Genomic DNA, 24,852 nt, shown 5'->3' on the forward strand with positions numbered 1-24,852 from the left:
TAGTTGTATGTCATCTCCTCCTGTATATAGTATATACTGTATGTCAGCTCCTCCTGTATTTAGCATATAACTGTATGTCATCTAATCCTGTATTTAGTATATAACTATGTGATCTAATCCTGTAGATAGTATACTAGATTGTGGCCCGATTCTAACGAATATGCATGTCCCCGTAGTATATGGACAATGATGATTCCAGAATTCGCGGCAGATTGTGCCCGTCGCTGATTGGTCGAGGCAACCTTTATGACATCATCGTCGCCATGGCAACCATTATGACATCTACGTCGATACTGTGCCCGTCGCTGAATCAGAAACGTGGGATTTCTACGTCCTTTATGACATCATCGTCGCAGTGCCCGCTGCTGATTGGTCGAGGCGTGGCGGCCTCGACCAATCAGATGCGGGATGTCTACGTCCTTTATGACATCATCGTCGCTGTGCCCGTCGCTGATTGGTCGAGGTCGCCAGGCCTCGACCAATCAGAGACGCGGGATTTCTACGCCGATACTGTGCCCGTCGCTGATTGGTCGAGGCCGCCAGGCCTCGACCAATCAGAGATGCGGGATTTCCAGGACAGACAGACGGAAAAACCCTTAGACAATTATATATATATAGATATCTGTATGTCATCTAATCCTGTATATAGTATATACCTGTATGTAACATAGTAACATAGTAACATAGTTAGTAAGGCCGAAAAAAGACATTTGTCCATCCAGTTCAGCCTATATTCCATCATAATAAATCCCCAGATCTACGTCCTTCTACAGAACCTAATTGTATGATACAATATTGTTCTGCTCCAGGAAGACATCCAGGCCTCTCTTGAACCTCTCGACTGAGTTCGCCATCACCACCTCCTCAGGCAAGCAATTCCAGATTCTCACTGCCCTAACAGTAAAGAATCCTCTTCTATGTTGGTGGAAAAACCTTCTCTCCTCCAGACGCAAAGAATGCCCCCTTGTGCCCGTCACCTTCCTTGGTATAAACAGATCCTTAGCGAGATATTTGTATTGTCCCCTTATATACTTATACATGGTTATTAGATCGCCCCTCAGTCGTCTTTTTTCTAGACTAAATAATCCTAATTTCGCTAATCTATCTGGGTATTGTAGTTCTCCCGTCCCCTTTATTAATTTTGTTGCCCTCCTTTGTACTCTCTCTAGTTCCATTATATCCTTCCTGAGCACCGGTGCCCAAAACTGGACACAGTACTCCATGTCATCTCCTGCATATAGTATATACCTGTATGTCATCTCCTGTATATAGCATATACCTGTATGTCATCTCCTACTGTATATAGAATATAGCTGTATGTCATCCCCTCCTGTATATAGTATATACCTGTATGTCATCTCCGCTGTATATAGTGTATACCTGTATGTCATCTCCTGTATATAGCATATACCTGTATGCCACCTCCCCTGTATATAGTATATACCTGTATGTCATCTCCTCCTATATATAGTATACTAGATGGTGGCCCGATTCTAACGCATCGGGCATTCTAGTATATGCATGTCCACGTAGTATATTGCACAGCCCACGTAGCATATTGGCCAGGCACGTAGTATATTGCTCAGCTACGTAGTATATTGCCCAGCTACGTAGTATATTGCCCAGCGACGTAGTATATTGCCCAGCGACGTAGTATATTGCCCAGTGACATAGTATATTGCCCAGTGACATAGTATATTGCCCAGCCACGTAATATATTGCCCAGCCACGTAATATATTGCCCACTCACGTAGTATATTGCCCAGTGACGTAGTATATTGCCTAGCTACATAGTATATTGCCCAGTGAGTAGTATATTGCCCAGCCACGTAGTATATTGCCCAGTCACGTAGTATATTGCCCAGTCACGTAGTATATTGACCAGCCACGTAGTATATTGCCCAGCCACGTAGTATATTGCCCAGTCACGTAGTATATTGCCCAGTCACGTAGTATATTGCCCAGTCACGTAGTATATTGCCCAGTCACGTAGTATATTGCCCAGTCACGTAGTATATTGCCCAGTCACGTAGTATATTGCCCAGTCACGTAGTATATTGCCCAGTCACGTAGTATATTGCCCAGCCACGTAGTATATTGCACAGCGACGTAGTATACAGCACAGAGCCACGTAGTAAACAGCACAGACACTTAGTATACTGCCCAGTCACGTAGTATATTGGCCAGTCACGTAGTATATTGCCCAGCCACGTATGTAACAGGTTAAAAAAATAAAAAATAAACATATACTCACCTTCCGAGGGCCCCTTGTAGTCCTGTCGCCTGTGTGCGGTGCACGCGGCAGCTTCCGGTCCCAGGGTTGGTATGAGCGCAGGACCTGTGATGATGTCGCAGTCACATGACCATGACGTCATGGCAGGTCCTTCTCCCATAGCATCCTTAGCACCGGAACCTGCCGCTTGCACTGCTGAGGACAGGGCGACACGTCGGAGGGTGAGAATAACTTTTTTTTATTATTCTTATTTGTAACATTAGATCTTTTTACTATTGATGCTGCATATGCAGGATCAATAGTAAAAACTTGGTCACACAGGGTTAATAGCTGCGTAACCGGAGTGCGTTACACCGCGCTCCGGTAACACTGGCATTAACCCTGTGTGAGGCCTGACTGGATGACTGGAGGGGAGTATGGAGCGGGCACTGACTGCGGGGAGGAAAGAGCGGCCATATTGCTGCCGGACTGTGGCCGTGGCAATGGTTGTGGGCGTTTTGCCACGACCAATCAGCGACTTGGATTCCATGACAGACAGAGGCCGCGACCAATGAATATCCGTGACAGACAGAAAGACGGAAGTGACCCTTAGACAATTATATAGTAGATACCTGTATGTCATCTCCTCCTGTATATAGTATATACCTGTATGTCATCTCCCCCTGTATATAGTTGCATATGTCATCTCCCCCTGTATATGTTTTTTTTAACACAATAGTAACCCCTTAACGACTGCCGATACGACTTAACGGCGGCAGCTAAAGGGCCTTACTCATCCTGCACCTCACGCTCATCCTTTATACACTGCATTTTTCTGCAGCACAGCTATTCTCCTTTATAGTCGCCTCCTCTGGCAGCACCTCACACTCGTCTTCTTCCATATAAAATTGGAAACACTTGATCCCGAGAGAAATCGCAATAATTGCAATAAAGCGTATGGCATACACAGCCTACTTCTTATGTAGCACCACACTTTTCTCCTTTAGACCTCGCTCACACGTTATTTGGTCAGTATTTTTACCTCAGTATTTGTAAGCTAAAACTTGGAGTAAAACAATCAGAGGAAAAGTATATTAGAAACACATCACCACGTCTGTATTTTTCTCCCACTTGTGGTTTTTGGTTTCTAAATACTGAGGTAAACTACTGACTAAATACTGAGGTAAAATACTGACCAAATACTGAATGTGGCCTTATACACAGCCTCCACCTGCAGCGCCTCACTCTTCTCTATACACAGCCTCACTTCTCTCATTTTCCCCCTCACATCTCTATCCATGAGGCTCCTCCGTTTCCATTGGCGTCATACCTCACAGGAGAAACTCCATTCTAGACACGACGGAGCTAGATGTGGCCTGTGCCTGCTATGCGGAGTGGGCGGACCTTGATACATACACACATACTCAGGTGAAAGAGGACCACCAGGAAGAGACTGTAGAAGCAGCCCTAAGAGAAATGAGACCCCCGTCGCTGGGACAGTATTACTACTTATACACTACATATGGGACCAAAATAAACATTAATACTTTATATGTTTGCAATAGTTTGTTTTATGGCACCTTCCCTTTAAAACATGAGTGGTTTGAGGTCTGAAAGCACTGGTTCTTTTTTGTATTTTGGGCCTTTATCATTTGCAGCAAATAAATACAAAAATGTTAGTTTTGAATTTCGCAGACAGGTTGTCGGCAGTTTATAGAGTAAAACAACAATGTACATTTTACTCAAAAATATACCTATAAAGAGAAAAATCAGAGAAACTGACAATTTTGCAGTGGTCTCAATTTTTGCCAGAGCTGTATATACACTGACCCTACCCCCTGTATACAGCCTCCTGTATATAGACCGCATTACACCAAAATTACTATGTACACGCTAATGTCCACATCACTAGCAGCCAACACAGGATGCAAGGTAAGAGCTGCTCAAATTAGGCTACTTTCACACTAGCGTCGGGCCGATGTACCGTTGCATCCTGTCTCAACGCTGCACAACGGTGGCAGCGGATGCATTATTACAACGCATCCGCTGCCCCATTGTGAGTTGCGGGGAAGAGGGGGTGGAGTTTCAGAGGTCGGAAATGGCGGACACAACACACCAAAAAACGTTACAAGCAACGTTTTTTGGTGCCGATGGTCCGACGCAACACAACGCACCGTCGCACGACGGTTGCGACGTGTCACAATGCGTCGCTAATACAAGCCTATGGAGAAAAAAACACATCCTGCAGACAACTTTGCAGGATGCGTTTTTTTCTGCAAAAACGACGCACTACGACATGCTTCGTATGACGCTAGGGTGAAAGTGGCCTAAGAGCAAGAAAAATCCGCTCGCGCAGTGAAAAACGTCCTCAAGATGAGCATTAAGGGGTCGTGTGCGAGGCCAGAATTTTATTTATGGAAGTTCTTCTGCGCATACATTTAGATTCTTCAACTTTTATTCATTTTTATTTGTGTTTTCGGAGTTTCTTTTACAACTTTTTATAAGAACATTTCAAACTTAGAATTGTAAAGAACATAAAAGAAATCAGGATGGAGCATACACAGTATATACAAAAAGTTATGGCTCTGGGAAGAAGGGGGGCAAAGACAAAACGCACACATGCCTTTTGTGGGGGGTTTTTAAATTTTCATCAATATGGCCATGTGAAGGCTTTCCTAGTGGGATGAGTTGTACTTTTGAATAACACCATTTATAAACAGGGAAAAAAAAGTCCAAGTACGGTCAAACTGCAAAAAAAAAGTGCAATTCCACAATTTGTTTTTACCATGTTCACTAAATCCTAAAACTGACCTGTCATTGTCATTACGAGTTCGCAGATGCCAAACACGACCAAACCGCTGCACGACCAGCTCTATCCTTACCTACTGTATTCTCACCCATCCCTTGTAGATTGTGAGCCCTCGCGGGCAGGGTCCTCATTCCTCCTGTACCAGTTATGACTTGTACTGTTTAAGATTATTGTACTTGTTTTTATTATGTATACCCCTCCTCACATGTAAAGCGCCATGGAATAAATGGCGCTATAACAATAAATGATAAAATAATAGTAATTAAAGAATTTATCTGCAATAATAGATTCAAGAGTGCCGGGTTCTTTACTACATGGAAGTGTGAACAGAGTCAAGTTTGGTAAATCAGACGTGAGAAGTACGCCAACTATCTATTTTATTGGTTCCTGGAATACAGCATTTGGCATGGACTTTCATCTCTTCAGACTTTAATTAACCCCTATGTTTCCTTAGCCCTGAACGGATGCTCACCCAGGTTTGGAGAGGAGTAGAATGTAAGGACTGGTAGAAGCGAGCAGCTGACATCAAACAGCCGAGGCCGTAAGTATGAACATTCTGTGCACATCTCCTGCGTGGGCACAGTCTCCGCGTGCTGTAAACACTTGACGAGAGGTGCCATTTGCCACAATGTCCTTGTGATGTAGATGTACGATCAGTGATGGCAGAGCTTACTCTATGCTGACAAATCACGGCTTTGATGCTGTTGAATTCTCGAAATAAAGATAGGGCGCTAAATACTGCATTATGGCATCACCCTGTGTGTACCCTCAAGGTGAATGGCAGCGTCACTGCACAAATCGCATCCTCTACCGTTTACACCAGGAATGAATGTCATTATTACATGACTAGCAAGCACAGGGCATCCTGATCTAAGCCTTATAAAGCTATGCTAATGAATAAGGGGGGCTTCCTGCACTGTAGACATATCTAATTGCAGAAGTCTGGAATCTGGATCCCCATTGATATCCTAATGTACAAGCCAGTGACTGCAGAATGACTACAGCAAATTCATGTTTAATGCAATATGCGTCCTAGATTTGCAGGGAAGACTTTACCCAAACCTTCAGTGGCTATGAAGTAAAGCTCTCTGGTATGTCCAGGTGACCTCTAGTGGTCATGCTTGGTAATGCACATACTGCTGCACTAGGGCTCTCTGTCTTTACATTTAATAATGTCCATCGTGCAGCAATACTGCCCCACAGTGGAGATCTTTGGTAATGTGCTGTATATATAATCCATAAATGTAGAGAATAGAATTGTGCATGAAGACCCAGGACTAACATTTCAGCCTGAGAGAAGCTAGTCAAGCCTTGGCAGCACTTCCACAGACGGCATGTCTCAACATTAATGGCTATGTGAATCCTTGAAACAGACCTGGACAGGATCCAGCTGTAAAGATTCCCCCACCTATTTGCACGGTCATGTACTGCCAATGCAGCAATCTTACACTCGGAGAGCGAGCAATGGCTGCTTACAGTGTACAACGCTGTGAAATATTCCTTCCATGCGAAGCATCTGCCAGAACTGCAGGAAATGCCATCTCCTTCCAGTAATCTGGTGTAGCGCCTCAGTCACTGCCAAGAGACCACCCAGGGGAAGGTTTAGGTTCTATCTGCAGATAACACAGAACACTTATGATTGAGATGTTCTATATAATCTATTCTCCGCAGACGTCTCCAGGATCAGGGGCTATTAACCCTTCCTTCAACAAGTGTGCGGCTTGATTTCAAGCTCCTGTCCATTTATATATAACGTTTTGGCATTTTAGCAACCAGAAAAATGTGTGCTTTACTGTGAGCTAGACTGTGCTGACACCTGAGATTTACCATTCTGTTTCATCCCAGGATCAGAAAAATGGAATCTGTATTGACACTAGCCAGATCCTCATAATAGACCTCTGCTCACCTTCTCCCCTCCCTACACAAAGGTCACGAGGCACGTCCCATGGAGCCATCTCCAATCTAAAGAGTAGTTCATGTGGCTGCTACAAAGCACGTCTCTAAACTCCATCAGTAGCTCAGTCAAGATGGCCGCCCCCACAATCAAGTACAGATACAAGCTCTACAATCAGAACGCAAATCTAAAAAGGCCCATGCCACTCACTATGTAGTGGAGATGTCGTGGGATGTTTCGCATGCAAATTACAATGGATCATTAAAGGGGATGGGACATGATTTTGTGGAAATTACTAATATATTAAATATTCCAGGCTCTCCTCCTTCACTTGTTAGTGCCACCCTCCTCACTGAGTGCATAGCTGATGGGGGAATGTGTAGCAAGACATGTCCATCTCTCTCACCCAACTGTAAAGCAGTTTGCCCCGTCTTGTGTTTTAGTTGGAGGAGGCTGATGGAGCGGTCGGAGACAAAGACAGCACTAAGAAGCAAGAAAAGAACCTGTAAGGGCTCACACTCATCTGCAAGGAAAACCAAAGACTGCAATCTGATTTTAAAAAGTCGGATTGCGCTCTGACCAATGTTAATCTATGAGTTACAGCTCATCTGCACTGCAATTTTTTTTCTCAGATGAAATCGGACGGAGAAAAAAAATATGGCAGCATGCGGCGATTGTCCTCGTATCTCGGACAAGAATGGCCAATGCAAGTCAAGGGGTGTCAGAAAAACATTGTACGGTACTCGGACCATGGGAGCACCGTCCGATTTTTACACACCCATGTCCTCATAAACTCGACATTTCATCTGCCGCGTACAGTAAAAGCACAGTGTGATCAGACAGAATAGATATATACACATAGAATACATATATATATATATATATATATATATATATATATATGTCATATCTAATTATTACAGTACTTATATAGCTTACTGTACATGTATTTTATTACTGAATAAATTATTTTCTGGAAAAAAAAATGGCGTGGCATACACAGAAATTTTATTAACCGGCAGAGGCCAATTAAGGTCTAAAGCCTTGGTCAAAGTTATCTGAGCACACAAATCTTCAAGGGTGCCCAAACTTTAACATTGGCCCATTTCCCTTTTGTAATTTTTAAAATGGAAAGAAAAAATTAAATTTTATTTGCCTAAAATAGAAAGGAAATGTGTCATCTTTAAGGGGAACCTGTCACCCCCAAATTGGAAGATGAGCTACGCCCACCGGCATCAGGGGCTTATCTACAGCATTCTGTAATGCTGTAGATAAGCCCCCCATGTTACCTGAAAAAGGAGAAAAAGAGGTTAGATTATACTCACCTGGGGTGGGGGGATGTCGCGCTGCGGTCCGGTCCGATGGGCGTCGCGGTCTGGCGCCTCATATCTTCTTACAATGATGTCCTCTTCTTGTATTCACGCTGCGGCGCAGGCGTACTTTGTCTGCCCTATTGAGGGCAGAGCAAAGTACTGCAGTGCGCAGGCGCCGGGAAAGGTAAGAGAGGCTCATCACTTGGGCATTCCAATATGGCGGTCGGCGTACTTTCGGTGCGGAGCGGTGAATTGTGGGATTCGAAGACGTCCAGACAGAAGTGGATGACAGACAATTTAAGGTAATTATATAAATAGATGCATTTATATTTATTTCTACCAACTTTCTGTTAAATCTTGGACATGTCACACCCCTAATGATGCCCCTCGGGCTCTATCTACTCCTTGTTTTGAATGGATCTCTTCTGCTGTAGTTCTTACTTGTAGCTGAGCATGCAGTGAGTGCAGCCTCTCTCAGCTTGCTTCCTCCTCAGACATAGATTGATTCCTACAAATAAAATATACGTTATTCTTCTGTACACTAACTGCTCCTACACAACTATGCTTGAAAGATTTTTAATTCTGTCATCTACACCAAAATAGCTGCATGTGTTTTTATAAATTGCTCTGTTAGCTGGTTTACAGCAGGGGTCAACAATACTGTCCTCTGCTCTGCCTGCACAACAGAGTTTGTAATAGCTAGACAGTGTAGAGCTGACAAAAGCTGCGTTGATGCTGTTGAAAGAGCAATTATGTGAAACTGCCAATACAGATATGTTGATGCATATAGCAAAAGATAATCCTCTGCCGTGTGCATCAACTCAGCAGAATATACAGTTTCACATAATTGAATTGTCAGCATTAGGCCTTAAACACAGCTTAAGCCTGCTTGTGTCAGCTCAGTAGTGCCTAGTTATTGAAAGGTCTAATGTGCAGGCACAGCATAGTGTAGAAACCAGCTAATAGAGCAATGATGTAAAAATACAAGCAGTTATGTTAATATAGATGGCAGAGGGTACTGAGTAGCGCCGGCATACCTGCATGTTACTCCTCTTCCCCAGCAGGGACGCCGACTCACGCAACGCTGTGGCCCCACATCCAAAACTTCTTCCTTTTTCCTCTCCGGCTGCTGCCCGGGGTCTGCGCACAGCGCGAAAATCCCCAGGCATTGTACTTCGGATACGCACTCTCTTCTTCTTAAAGGGGCAGTGCACGCAGTCCTAAAGCTTTCCCAGCTAATGGCTGGGAGACACTTTTTATTTAAGGCACCTCCACCTGCATGGAGGTACCTGTGCAATGTTGTTAAGTCTGTTCTCAGCACCCTTGCTAGTTCTCAGGTCCTTGTCTGTTAGTACCTGCTCGTCCCTAACCCTACCTGCTGATTCTTGCCTTGTTTTTATCAGTCCTTGCTAGTACCTGCCTTGTCAGTCTGTATTTCAGCCAGAACCACCTGCACCTGGCATGCCAATCTGTATATCAGCTGGACCCACTTGCACCTGCCAGTGCTTATCTGCATACCAACCAACACCTGCCAGTGCCTACCTGCATACCATCCAATACCTGCCAGTGCCTACCTGCATACCAGCCTGCACCTGCCAGTCCCTACCTGCATACCAGCCCGCACCTGCCAGTGCCTTCCTGTATACCAGTCCGCACCTGCCAGTGCCTCCCTGCATACCAGCCCGCACCTGCCAGTGCCTATACCAACCATACCTATCAGCATCTGTGGTTCCTGTGTACCTGCAATGCCTGCCTGTATCAGGGCAGTTCCAGCTACCTGTCCCTTGGGGGTCAGCTGGCATGCGTCCGAGGTCTGTCCTTGACCAGCACCTGATGTTCATCGAGATCCAAACCTAACTCCTCTATCAGGGGCTCTAGTGGAGAGTCAGGTGCTCACCTAGTCGTGCCCCATCAAACTTTCCTAGGACCACGGCAGTGTTTCCATTACTCCCATTACACATTGCATGCTTAGAAGCCATTTTGTGTGTGCTGGACGCTAGTTATTTACTATATGTCTAACAGTATATCCAGTGCATAGACAAGTGATCGTCTCTGGCAAAGCATTGTAGAAACTGTTTAATAAAATATGTGCATATTTAAAAATGGCTCAACTTGTGAGCAATCAGACAGTGGCAGAAGCCCTTCAGATGTGTGCGGTAATGGTGCTTTAGGAATAAGGATGTCATGTTGCCCTGCAGCTGTAAGGTCAGTCCTGATGTACACGAGAAGCTCTCATCTTAAGGAGTAATCTATCCAAGACAGCTCAGAGAACCAGAAACCCGAAAAGCTTTAATCAAAAGAAATGCTCTAAAAGCTTTTCATTCAGGTTATCAGGCCTCCAATGACAACGGTTATTGAGACAACCGCAGAAGCAGCTCTCATCAACGCCATTACAAGAAGGCCCGTTACTGGAAGACGTCTGGAAACGGAGCAGTGTGCTACTTCCTAGTTAAACACGTCAAGCCAAGGTTTCCACTTTTACCACCAGGTAATCAGAGATCTCATGCCAGAAACTGTTAGGAGTCATAATTATGGTACAAACATTCATGCAACAAGGAAACTGGACAAGCTACAGAAAAAATGATTAACAGGCAAATATTAACCTGCTTTTCTAAAACACATCATACTGCTTAAGCACTAATCATAGGTTTCTGTAAATTATCCACTCAGCTATAATAACTGAAACATATAGGGATGGAGAACAGGAGAAGAATCAGGTATTTCAGAATGAACGGCAACAGCGCCATCTTGTGTCTACCTGAGATATCACTCAAAGACCTCATTGCTTAATAGCCCACATTATTATTATTATCTATATAGCACCGTTATTTCCATGGTGCAGTACATGATAAAAGGGGTTACATACAGAGTTATAGATAACATTTACAGTAAACAAATTTACAATGACAGACTGGTACAGAGGGGAGAGGACCCTGTCCTTGCAGACTTACATTCTACAGGTCATCAGTGTTGTATCCTCATGCATGTGGGGAGGTAAGGATAACTACGTATGCTGCCATGTCCTTAGGTTAATATTTTTTTTAACTAATGAAAAGAAATTTACACAACTATTGGATGGGACAAGTAGTTTGACAGAGAATTTAGTATGACATGCCAATAAGCTCCTATTGATCTCTATTATAGGGAGCACATTAAACAGTCTTCATGTCCAGACCCAGGGTTACACTTTCTATTAAGGCAGATGACCTATGGAGCAAAAAAATATTAAATCAAAATCTTAAATATAGCAGGATCCCCTTATACGCCTGAGGAAGACAGACCCCCCAAAACGTCACCATGTAATAAAACCTGAAAAATGCAGACCTATGAGCAACCATATTGCATACATGGAGCTCCTTACAGCGAGGGGAGATCAACACCCGGCAGATCTGAGTGCGGCCTGAAGAAATCATTCCGATAGATCAATCACAGACACCTCTGTAACAAAAGCTGCCGCATGTAAATATGGATCTGTAATGCCACATTTATACGGATGGCCATTAATCCAACGTGACCAAGATCTGGGGTTTTAGGAATAAACTTCTGTTCATATTAGATTTTCTGTATAAGGACTGGGATGATGCTGTCCTGGTACAGAGCTCCAAATCCTCTGCGCCCCTTCTCCCGTACAGTTTTCATTGACTGTGATAACATCCGTCGGCCATTAACTCCCCTTACTGGCTACTGCAGGCGGACAGCTTTTCTGTATGGTCACCCCATCTGGCACCAGACGGCGGATAGCATTTACTCCCTGTTCTGGCATGTCATCCGACTAACTATTCACAGCGAGCGGGTTGATTTTTCTGGTTTTATTATTATGAGGTGCCACCATGTGACTGACCGCCGAGAAACAGCAATTGTAACAATAATTGGACAATGTCCATACACAAAGGCTGATGTAAATAGGGGTGGTCTCAGCTTTATATATCAGGCTCACTGCATCGATCATACAGCAAGAATTCTGCTTGCTCTTTTCATGCGGTGAACAGGCAATCCACTGGTATGGCGCCATCTAGTGTTCACAATGTTTATCAATGTGCAGGTCACCGAATGGCTCTGGGTGGACCTGCATTATCAGACATTTGGGGATTTTTATTGGATGCTATAGCAGTATATAGCTGTACTATTTTTGATCCTTTTTTTCCTGCTTGTATGTGAAATCTATGGCGACTATGTTTGGCTGCCACAGGAGAAAGAAGCCTCATTTTATCTTGTGTTTGAATCCAGCACCACGTAATAGGTGCACAGTAAGGGGTTAAAATTACAGCAAAAAAAAAGAAAATTTTCTTTTAATGCCACAAACACTGCAAAATTACGTTCAGGACTTCTGGAATGAAACGATTGATGGGACAACCCGGGTAAGTGTGAACTAAGCAGATCTAGCAGCTGAAGCCTAGGAATGAGCACTGTGGGACTTATTAGTGCCATAGAAATACACTTCTTGCCATCAGTATTATTGGCCCTAGAGCGAATAAATCACTAGTCAAGGTGTAAAGCCCGAGCTCCCCAGCTGTGCCCGGTGCCATGGTACTTGGGCAGCTTCCACTGCCACTGGAACACCCTACAACGTCCCAATGAAGAGGGTACTTAAGACTTGTCCAGAAATAGAGGACGCTCCTGCTAACTTTCTACTACCTGGTCAGATTGGACACAACCTCACGACGACACCAATGTGGAGATTAGTCTGCGATTATGCTGCTCAGCCATTTATAGGCTCCACTTGCTTAACAAAAGGTCATGATGGTAACGCAGAACACCCATGGGGCGAAAGGCTAATGTGAGTTATGGGAACAATGAGGACACGGACCAGAGAAAGTGATTCTACATTTCTGGTAAAGACTCATCATAGTGCCAAGTCCGGCGGATTCTATAGTCACAGTCTACGGGTACATAGATTTCATCTAAAAGGGACCCCAATGGGTGATGGAGATCTGCCCTGGGAAGTAAAGCTTTGTTACCTTACAGCTGGGAGTTCGTCACAATGTGTCGCTAGCCTCACCCAGCTAACAGCAGAGCAAGGCTATTTTGCCAAAGCAATAACCAGCTTGTGCAGAATCTACTATGTTAGTGGAATAAGATGGAGAAGGCCGGAGTATGGTCTGGGGAGACATTGTCACCCAAGTCCCAGCAGATCAGACAGCACCAAATCAGTGATCGCTGCTCAGAGAATGCATGTTAGGGGCCAATTGTGCCAACATAGCAGGGTGGTATCGTCTGTACATAGAAACAAGACGCGATCAGACGGCCATCTGTACATTATTTTTAAACAGAGGCAAAGTCAGACCGACAGCTGAAAGAGTGGAAAATGCAAATCCGGCACAGTATGTCAATAAGCCATCAACATTACAGATCTGGCCGTTCTTCCAACCATGAACACTACACATGTCTAATGACAATGCTCATGTACCCATATGGGGCGCTAACAACTCTGCGCAAAATAATGGCTTTTCTGAGCATTATGGGTGGAAATGGAAGTTGTGTTTTGCTTTTCTATTAGCTGTTAACTCAGGTGGAAAGGCAGTATGGTATGTGTGCACATAAAGAGGAGGACGTACATCTGACGAGACAGTACCACTCTGCAATCACCCGGCCTGAGAACATGAGAAGCTACACTGCAGCTTCACTGCACACGTGGCATCTAATGCTGTGGTTATGCAGGGCTGGATCAGTACTGACGGGGCCGACAGAACCTTCCGGGCTGAAAAGTGACCGCAATCACTAGAATTAGTCGCACTGCAGTGGTATCTCCTACGCCTAAAGGGCCCAGAGACGAGCTCCCTGTCATATAGAGGCCATTCAACGCATGGAAATAATCAACTCTGCCCTGAAAACAGGGAACCCAGGAATTCATCGCAGTCACATTGTTTTATAGGATTGGGGCATTTTTTAAAGCAACTCGGTCCCTGCCCCTAATCTGCAAGATGCTTCAGACAGTGACGTCAATGGCACATGGCTCCAATGGGACAATGTCATTTAGGACAAAACATGTCTACGGCTGCTCAGAACACCGGACTGTGGGCAGCGAGGGACACAGGACGTAGTGTCATGGAGAAACAAACTCCAAGGAGCATGTCGCTTCTTTTGTGCAGTTCTGCTGCGTTTCTGCACCCACTCCATAATAGAAATCTGCAGGGGTAAAAAAGGAAGAAATCCGCACAAAAATCTGCAACGTGTGCACAGACCAAAAAAAAGGAGCAGATTCTGACCTGCGTTTTCTGCCAAGAAAATTCAGAATCTGCACAGGAAATTCCACAGTCAAATCTGCAACGTGTGCACATAGCCCAAGTCTTTATTTTTGAAAAACCCAAATCCAGGACAAGCCCATTCAGGCCCCATTTTTGTCACGGACAGAACATATGCCCATTATAATCTAAACTGAAAAAATATAGACATGCATTTTTTATCCAATTTGTAGATTGAACTCGTCCTTTTAGTAAAGGGGTCCATGAGGGAAAAAAATCAGGCAGCCTAAACTCCCTCCCTGTGACATCCAGGTACTGTCCATTTTGTACTATTACAAGAGTGGGGCAAGTATGTAAGATAGTAACATAGTAACATAGTTAGTAAGGCCGAAAAAAGACATTTGTCCATCCAGTTCAGCCTATATTCCATCATAATAAATCCCCAGATCTACGTCCTTCTACAGAACCTAATAATTGTATGATACAATATTGTTCTGCTCCAGGAAGACATCCAGGCCTCTCTTGAACCCCTCGACTGAGTTCGCCATCACCACCTCCTCAGGCAAGCAATTCCAGATTCTCACTGCCCTAACAGTAAAGAATCCTCTTCTATGTTGGTGGAAAAACCTTCTCTCCTCCAGACGCAAAGAATGCCCCCTTGTGCCCGTCACCTTCCTTGGTGATGCCACAATGCCACAATGATGGTTATAACAAACATGGAGTAAAATTACATCCATAGCACTGTCCAACTTTTCTCATACAGAAAAAAAGGATGTCTGAATGAAGCGTTAAGTATTCAGACCATGCAGACATGATCGTGGCACTGGGGCCCAAGGTCAGGCAATATGAGCACAGTTTAGGTGGTCTGCCTGTGTTTGTGTGCACCCCCAGCCCACCACCATTAACACATTAAAAAGGAACAAGACAAGGACATTGGCAGCGAATCCCCCTGGGGTACAGGGAAATCAAACCTTGTGTTTCTCAATTTTTCATCAAAGCAAAAGCCAAGTCTAAGAATATAAGGCAGCCTTATAAGGTGCTTGCTGGCCACATTGGTATGGATGCTGAGCAAAGACCGCAAAAACAGGACTGTTCACGCCTTTCGTAATCCAGGAAAGTTCATCTAAGTTCATCCTGATCATTCCCCAATGACCAACGATCTCCCAGCAGGGGCCTGATCGTTGGTCGCTGTCACACATAACGAGATTGTTAGCGGATCGTTGCTGCGTCACAAAAAGCGTGACGTTGCAACGATATCGTTAACGAAATCGTTATGTGTGAAGGTACCTTTAGCCTTCGCATACGAGCAGCAATTACTTCATCATCTCCTCATTCGTGGTGAATTAGTATTGGGCATTTCCTAATTATTTAGTCCTTGCTGTAGTAGACATGATATCTCCAGGCACTAACTGGCTGCCAGGTCTGTTATAAGCTTGGGTTATATACAGTGGCTAATCACAGGAGATAGCTCTGCGGGGGAGGGGATGAAGGAGCAGCCTAAGCCAATGAGAATATAGGAGGCGTGTCTCCGGCTACCTCCCTCTCCCTGTACGGACTACAGATAAAATGTGCTCCCTGATCACTGCTCCGCCCTAATGGAAATGAACACAAAAAAAGTCAAGAAGCAACATCTGAATTATTTTTATCCTATGGCGTGCATATGATTTTTGAGCTCATAACATGACAGTCCCTTTCATATACAGTGGCGTACTACGACTTCTATCTCTTTTAGGAGGTTTTTTATTACGATCCCATATTCCAAAAAGGAAAAAAAATATATAAAATTTACAGAGAACTGCAAAAGGATATAGAATGGTGAAATGTATTTAACCTTAAAATGTCATTAAAAACAGAGTCAACCCACCCGTGAAATATAAAAGTGATCGCTGAAGAGCTTTGTGCCAATGTAGAAGACGTCAAGGTCTACAATAGCAGCGGCCCATTGACACCACCTTATTACTTCGCCTTAATGACCTACACGTTGACATGGCAGGCCTGGTGTCCTGTGACCATGTATAGTCATCAGCCTGATATAACTGATACATGACCGAGGGCTGCACAGGCGGACCCCATGGCCAAAGGATTTTTACTCCTCGTGATCACACAGACATTTTGGAAACATTTCAGGGCAATCTTCAATTTCTGTATATTCCTAGAATCAACAATTCAGAAACAAGTGGCGGTTTCTACACCACGTTACATTATTTAGTGGTCAATATTTCTAGATAAAAGGAGACAAAAATGTTCATACAATTCAGAGATCAAACAATGAATTGGATTTTAAAGATCATCAATTAGTCTAAAACACCAGCAATTACAAAGATACTCCAAAAGAAGACATGACAGCCCAGACGATATAAAAGAGGGCAATACCGGCTGTACGAGGACGCGCTGCGGCCATAGCAGGCCCAAACCCAAAATATATGAAGCTCTTACACAATATATGGATAAGATGATACATCTGTCATTACTTCCATACGTCTGAAATAATGGGACAAGCAATGGTGAAATGTCATCAGTCCCACAAAATAACTTTACGTCGAAATGTGCCTTGACCTTCAAAGTGAATCTACTTTTAGTTTCCGTACTTGCTCTATTTGGGATTGTGACGCGGCACCTACAGTATGCTGGGGGATGGAGGAGCCTGGGCCAACGTGCTCACCAGACACAGCCCCATCCCGGGCCACGACAGGAATATCTATATATAATATATATAAGCTTTTTACTCTACAGATACGTACATAATAGATGGTAAAAGAAAAGCCTGACAAATGGCAAGAGGATAAGAAAAAAACAAAAAAAACAAGCGTCCACCCGCTGAGCCCTGTTTCCACAGGAATGTCATTTTCTACAATACTGGGAGTGACAGTACGCAGTCACAGGCAAGGATTATCTATATTTATACCATAAGCGCTGCGCAGAGACTCACTAGTTTTATTTTCACGGACAGAAAGAGGTTAAGAGGCGAACCTGGCAACCCGAAATACTCACAGGACAACATGCTATGGTCAGAGTAACAAAGAAACACAAACCCCAAACTTGTACCAGTATAAAAAATAAAAATAAAATTAATTTAAAATTAGTTTAAAAAAAGAAAAAAGTTTACAAAGATTATTATAAAAATTAAAACTGACTGTATGAAGTCCACGGTATAGAGGATCACACAGAGAACAGTCAACACAGTCCATGGTATAACGGGGCGTAAAAAGCAAACGTGTCACTTACCCGTCTGCGGCAGAAAGGCAGGCCGTGGGCGATGATACTAATGCAAAAAGTCTTCATCACAGTTTGGGGAGGCAACGTTTCTTTAGTACTTGTAAGATCAATGGGCAGCAAATCATAATTCAGGGCAGCTTTACCAGGCTTGGACATCCTTGACCAAAAACTGCAGGTACTAACACACAGAAACCCGAATATTCATCATCTGACTGATGATCGGAAAAGCCTCAACAGGGTCTGGAAATCCCGAGGCCTTCGCCCGCTGCCTTCCAAGTTGTCCCTGCGAAGCCCTGACCTATGTGAAGCTTGTGAAGTGCATGCTATCCTAGTATAGCCCGGAATTAGACCCCCAAACCACGAGCAGACGGCTCCTGTCACTCACACAGCTGAGAGCCCCTCCCAGGCCATTACTGGACACACCGTGCCCACCTTCATCATTAACACTGCAGCATTTAGCAGGAACAATCATGTGCAAACATTTACAAATGCTTCTGACTATTCATAAAGAATACAAATTATATTATTAGTACTACTACTACATGACAATGAACTCAACATGAAGTATGGAGAAATTATTATCATGCCTTTTTGTATTTATTGGGAGAAATTGTCCAGTAAATTGACTTCGGATTTCAATTATATGCAACACACATAAATATATATTATATACACACATACATTATATAAATGACTTCTACTGTATCCCCCCGCTCCATCCAGCATTTTATATCATAAAGTCATGATCTGTACAGAGTGTGTGTGCGTGCGTGCGTGCGTGTGTGTGTGTGTGTGTCATGCAAACATGTCCTAAGAATATAACAATAAATTATAATAATAAGAATTGGGAATTTGCTTGCATAGTAAATAGACATCAGGACTGATAGAAGATGCTAGCTGGGGCAGGGATACAGGGGAAAACTTGGTAACTGCTGCCCTCCTGTGGTTAAACTTGGTAAAGAAGTCTAGAATCCAAATACTAAAAAATAATTATATTACAGGAAATAGGAATCCAAAACCGCCATTGAGCGTGCAGACTCCAGCTAAAACTGGGAACTGTCCCCAGAATAAGCCTGGTGGCATCACCATACCCGTCTTACTATGCACTACAGGACATCATGTGGTGTATACAACTAATACCGCCAGCATTCATACACTATAAAGCTTCCTAATTAGTTCGTACAAAAGGAGAAATAAGGGTGGCTCTCGCCGTCCCATAAAATTCACTCTATTGAAGCAGCTAAAAACATCCAAGGCAGGAGAATCCTAATTAGTAATTTCATACTGTGCCATACAGAAAAACACTACTGTACATCAATGTAGCAAATCTAAGGAACGAGCTACAAATCCGTGCAAACTGCATAACGGTAAGCGAATTATGGGAATGTAAGTCGCTGGTACACCATTACATCAAATACACCATAGGTGTAAACCAATAATGTGCCCAATATAGCATGTGACTTCTAAGATGGCGCACCGCCGCCATATAACAAGAGCACGTGCCGCTTGCTCCGCTTTCGAATATTCCCATACAGAATAGACCCTGCACGGCTACGTGGAGATGGTTATCCGCTCATTATTCCTGCTGGGCTGTATATGGTCAGACACTGGCATTGGGGACATTTCTGAAATGCCCGGCCTTCTATATGGGGTGTCTGTGCACGGATCAGCGCTGGCCCTGGAGATTGGAGCAGCTGTTGTCGATAGGAAGGGAAAGGCAGAAAGATGGCAGCTGCTCCCTGAGGAATGTGGCCGATCATTAGACGCCTATGTCGTAGCAGCACCTTCATACTAGAGTATGTGAGGAATGAGGCAGAGGACAGGTAGCGGAGCCATTCCCCACATGCCACACTGTATGGCTACAGAGGACGCGTTCTGGGAAACCTGCGGCAGTTTATTAACAATATGGCTACTCCCGCTGACCACTGCTACCAAGGGTCCCAGGGTTTTCACAGTGTCTTTTTTTTTATACTTTTTTAAAAGCGCTATGTTTATAATGTGGACAATGACCAGGGAATGTGTTATCACAAAATATGCTGGTGCGTTAGTTAGGTTTTTGTGTTTAAGTGTTTTTTTTTTTTTTTAGCATTTTTTTTCCCCCAAATCACAACCTGTAATAAAAGAATAAATGATAAATCTTGCGGTTTTCACACCGGCCACGGGGGCTTTTAGGCTCCAACTTCCTGCTCTTTCAGATCTACATGATGCAGCAGAAGAGACTCTGATCCGATCTGTTGCATTAAAGCAACTACTGAGCGTGTGCAAAATCAATGAGAACGGAGGGGAAGCAGGGGGAGCTGTCACATTGCCGATTGTGACTGGCGGATCCTGTGTTACCGACTGACGCTGTGGTATGATCACGTCCCTGTACAGTCAGACACGGCCATTACACAGTACACAGCAGGGGCATGTTTATAAGATTATATCAGTGCAGGAACATTTCATTTAAACACATCTAGTTATGGAAGTCATTATTATTCAAAGGCATATTGATTAAAATCAACTTTTGTTGGTGGGAAAGCTCCTTTGAAGGGAACCAGTCAGATACCCTTACTATCCCCTGACACTAATTTAGCATTATGTCCAGCCAGGCGAAAGTTCCCACCAATTAGCCCCCTGCTTCGGACCTTCTAATCACTCCTCCCTAGACATGACTGACAGCCTGGAAACAGGAACACATGGGCTACTTGCACAGTGAACAAGTCTGTAGGAACATGTTCACACACCACCAAGAAACCTGAAGACACAAAAGAGAATAGTAAAACCAAAAACACTCAGTTTGAAAAAAATTTGCAGTAATCCGCAAGTGCTAGTAAAAGATGTAAAAAACAGGGTATTTGGTTGATACGTTTTTTGCAAAAAATGTATACTAAGCTGCTCTACCAATCTTCACGGTATACCCTTATCAGAGCAGTCCTAACTAATGTATGCAATCCCTATCTGATGTATTTAAAAACCTGATCATCTGTATATAACCTGTGTGAACAGGGTTCAGAGAGGAAAAATCCATGTGTGCATACAGGGTAGAACAGCTTTTGTGCAGATAGCCCAAGAGGAGTGGTGGGTAACTCCCTAGTCTTGTAGACACAAGAGAACAGGAACACATGGGCTACTTGCACAGTGAACAAGTCTGTAGGAACATGTTCACACACCACCAAGAAACCTGAAGACACAAAAGAGAATAGTAAAACCAAAAACACTCAGTTTGAAAAAAAATTTGCAGTAATCCGCAAGTGCTAGTAAAAGATGTAAAAAACAGGGTATTTGGTTGATACGTTTTTTGATAGGACTGCTCTGATATGGGTATACCGTGAAGTTTGGTAGAGCAGCTTAGTTTACATTTTTTGCAAAAAACGTATCAACCAAATACCCTGTTTTTTACATCTTTTACTAGCACTTGCGGATTACTGCAAATTTTTTTCAAACTGAGTGTTTTTGGCTTTACTATTCTCTTTTGTGTCTTCACATGACTGATAGCCTGCATAATGGAGCTACTATATGAGGGTTTGAATTCAGGCTTCCTGTCCATCACCTCAGCCGAGGCATGATTATAGGATCCAAGGCAGAAGTAGTCTGGGGGGGGGGTAAGAGAAGCCCCTCATTCTGTTAGCGAGTTACATAAATACCTAAACACATACCGCTATAGACCATACAGTACGACTGTGGGCTACCAGGATCTCAGATGTTGGCACAGCACGTTCCTCAGAGCTGGGGACTCTCAGCCTAATGTCTTCAGGTCAGAAATACATATCAGAGACAATATTAAAAGAATACGTTTAACATATTAGAATGTTTAGGAGAAAAATGAGAGGAACATGGAAACTTTACGTAGATGTTGTCCTTTGTTGGGTTGGTACCTGTAATGCCAGGGTTACAGTCATAAGTATCAAGACTTGGGAACAATTCTTCAATATCAGATGAGAAGCATCAGACGTCTTTTTGAGATTTTACTTTAAGATGTCACATGCAAGAACATTGATCGAGAAGACGTGACGTGTCATGCAGCGAAGGCTGGAGGACGTCCAAAGACAAAGAGGAGAACAGCAACACTTCTGTCAAAACCCCTCATCCTGACTGCCATTACAAACACCGCCTGTAACGCCAGGCATGAAGTGAAATATTTGGATTCATTCGCACTTGTTAAGGGTTTAATGTTCGGCCAAAAAAAGTTACTGCTGGCACACCATGTAAGCCCAGCATCATGCAGACAGCCGGTGACAGGGCCCATCCTGCAGGGGACACATCACCATTTTTAGGTGAGATTATAGTGTCTGATCTCTGCCATTACCTGAAAAGCCAGAATAAGGCAGGCACACTGAGGGGAAATCAGCATTTCATGTCTGAATACAGTTCAAGGGAAGAAAAAACAACAACATCCTAATGTGCAAAGAAAAGGCCGACATTTATTTATTTTCTATCTGGAAAAAATGAACAGAACTAAAAGAGGACAGCTGGACAGTGTGTAACATGTGCAGAGAAGAGGACGCTCGGGATATATGTATCCGTAAAAGGGTTGTGCCACTAACAAAGCACATATTGCTATATACTGTCTACTGGCCATGTCTGACTGTGAACACACTACATCTCCTGGCCACGGCACGCAAAAGAGAGTATACAGACAGTACAGGAGGGCATCACACATGCTGCTTTCTATGAGGTAAAACATACCTCATCATTCAGCTGCGGCAAGAAAAACTAAATTTCCAAGCACTAAAAAAATACTCTGAGGACCCCCGAGCGTGCTCGAGAAATCTCGAGTAACGAGTATATTCGCTCACTAGTGACCCCCTCAGTACGGGGGTTACAATGTCACAACGTCTATTAGGCTATGAGCACACGTAGGAAGGGGGCTGCGGGTTCTCCCGCGGGTTTTCCCGCAGCGGATTTGATAAATCTGCAGGGCAAACCCGCTGTGGTTATCCCTGCAGATTTATCACGGTTTGTGTTGCGGGTTCCGCTGCGGGTTTAATCCTGCACTTGTTTTACTATTGATGCTGCATATGCAGCATCAATAGTAATATTAAAAATAATAAAAATAATGATATACTCACCCTCTGACGTCCCGATCTCCTCGGCGCTGCAGGCGGCGGTCCGGTTCCAAAGATTCTATGCGAGAAGGACCTTCGTGACGTCATGTGACCGCGACGTCACCGCAGGCCCTGCTCGCATAGCAACCCGAGACCGGACGGCCGCGTACAGCGCTGGGAGGTGAGTATATCATTATTTTTTATTTTAATTCTTTTTCTTTTTTTTTTTTTACACAAATATGGTTCTCAGGGCCTGGAGGAGAGTCTCCTCTTCTCCACCCCGGGTACCATCTGCACATTATCCGCATTACTTCCCGCATGGTGGGCACAGCCCCATGCGGGAAGTAAGCGGATCAATGCATTCCTATGGGTGCAGAATCGCCGCGATTCTGCACAAAGAAGTGACATGCTGCGGGTTGTAAACCGCTGCGTTCCCGCGCGGTTTTTTCTGCAGCATGTGCACAGCGATTTGCGGTTTCCATAGGGTTTACATGTTACTGTAAACGCAATGGAAACTGCAGCGGACCCGTAGCGGCAAAATCGCCGCAGTTCCGCGGTAAAAACCACAAAGTGTGAACATGGCCTTAGTGCTTGCAGCTTTTGTAAACCATGGGGGAAAGGACGGGGCTTATGGTTGACGCTGATACTCCGAAGCACTGACTAGGTTGGCACAGTTTTCCTCTAGTTGGTCTACTACAATTATCTTGTCCATTATAAAAGAAGCAGGTAAATTGGCAAGTAAGATAAGCCAGATGAGAGATTTGGCTGGGGACACATGGCGGAGTGGCACTGTGACATTACATGGATGGAATCATGTTACAACCAAAAACCTAAAGGAAGGCAACCATTGCAAACTTTCTACCAGGTTAGATTTTTGATTGCAAGTAATAGACGTTTTGAGCAATTTGGAGCCCTAAACCAGTTAACCCTCGTTATCAAAAGTAAATGCTCCCTGTAGCCAGCCAAGAATTAAAGGGACTGTCCATGATCAGTGACAAGAAAAAGTTTGTACTTTTCCCGTTTTGCTTTATCACTGACAACCCCTTTAAACACAATCACAATTAAGCCATATTTCATGGCATGTTTTCTTAAACAGAAATGTGTGTGTTTGTCCACTTGTGGAAACGCTCAATGCATTCGCCATATTCTGCAGAATCAGAGCGCTCCTGTTCCAGCGGAATGTTCTATTTGAGCTGTTGAATCACAAAATACAAAGCATTCCTGCAGCGACTGGGAAGATGCCATTTGTTCTCTCCATCTGACGGAAATGTTCTTGCTAGGTCACCGCACAAGAAAACACAGATGTCTGCAATACAGCAGGAGACAACACTGCAAGCAATAGCTAGGTGCTGGCGCCACCTAGTGGAGCAACGCTGCGTGTTCTGGGAGACAAATATATTAATGAGTAGTGTTGAGCATTCCGATACCGCAAGTATCGGGTATCGGCCGATATTTGCGGTATCGGAATTCCGATACCGAATTCCGATACTTCCCGCGTATCGGATACCGGAATCGGAAGTTCCCAGAATTCAAATTGAACGCAGCAGCCAATGAGGAATGAATGAAAGTGTGGGCACATCCTGTTTAGCATGGTGGGCATGTAAGTACTGGCAAGGCTTGGATTGGCTGCTGAAATGATGTCACTCTGCACTATAAAAAAGCGCTGCCGCCATTTTGCGCTCACTCTGCTGTGATTTCAGTTAGGGACAGGACGCTGTGTTCTAACTGAGGGCCAGTTGAGCTAGCTAATTGCTTTATTTTCCTTTCCAAAGGCTAATTTAGCAAAACGCTGTGTGTTCTTCACTGTTCACCTTGCTCTTGCCTTGCAGCGCTGTTTTAACAGCGTTCTGCAAGGTCTCTGTGTGTGTGTGTGTGTGCAGCTCACTCTGTAGTCTGTGTGCAGCCATATACCCGGTTGTATTCAGCTCAGGGGGGGTTCACACTGCCTCACACAGTTGTTCTTTTTTGCTCTTAGTGCAGCCTGCTGCACATTTTTTCTCAAATTTCCTATTAGTGTTTTTCCACCAGTCTCCAGCTCTATTGTGGAAAAACACTACATAGGATAACCTAGAGGGGGGTTTTTGGGCCTTGCAGCGCCGTTTACGGCTGTCTGCACGGTCTCCGTGTGAGCCCAGCTCGCCCTGTAGTCTGTGTGCAGCCATAGCCGGTTGGATTCAGCTCAGGGTTCGTTACTGGCTC

General features: G+C 44.1%; 1 protein-coding gene across 2 annotated transcripts in view; it reads right to left on the reverse strand.

Annotated features, from left to right (window-relative positions):
- FBXW7 (F-box and WD repeat domain containing 7) overlaps nucleotides 1-24,852 on the reverse strand; it is a 303,144-nt gene that overhangs the window by 112,399 nt on the left and 165,893 nt on the right. The window lies entirely within an intron of this gene.

The sequence above is a fragment of the Ranitomeya imitator genome, chromosome 1 (genome assembly GCF_032444005.1).
Source record: "Ranitomeya imitator isolate aRanImi1 chromosome 1, aRanImi1.pri, whole genome shotgun sequence".
Lineage (NCBI taxonomy): Eukaryota > Metazoa > Chordata > Amphibia > Anura > Dendrobatidae > Ranitomeya > Ranitomeya imitator.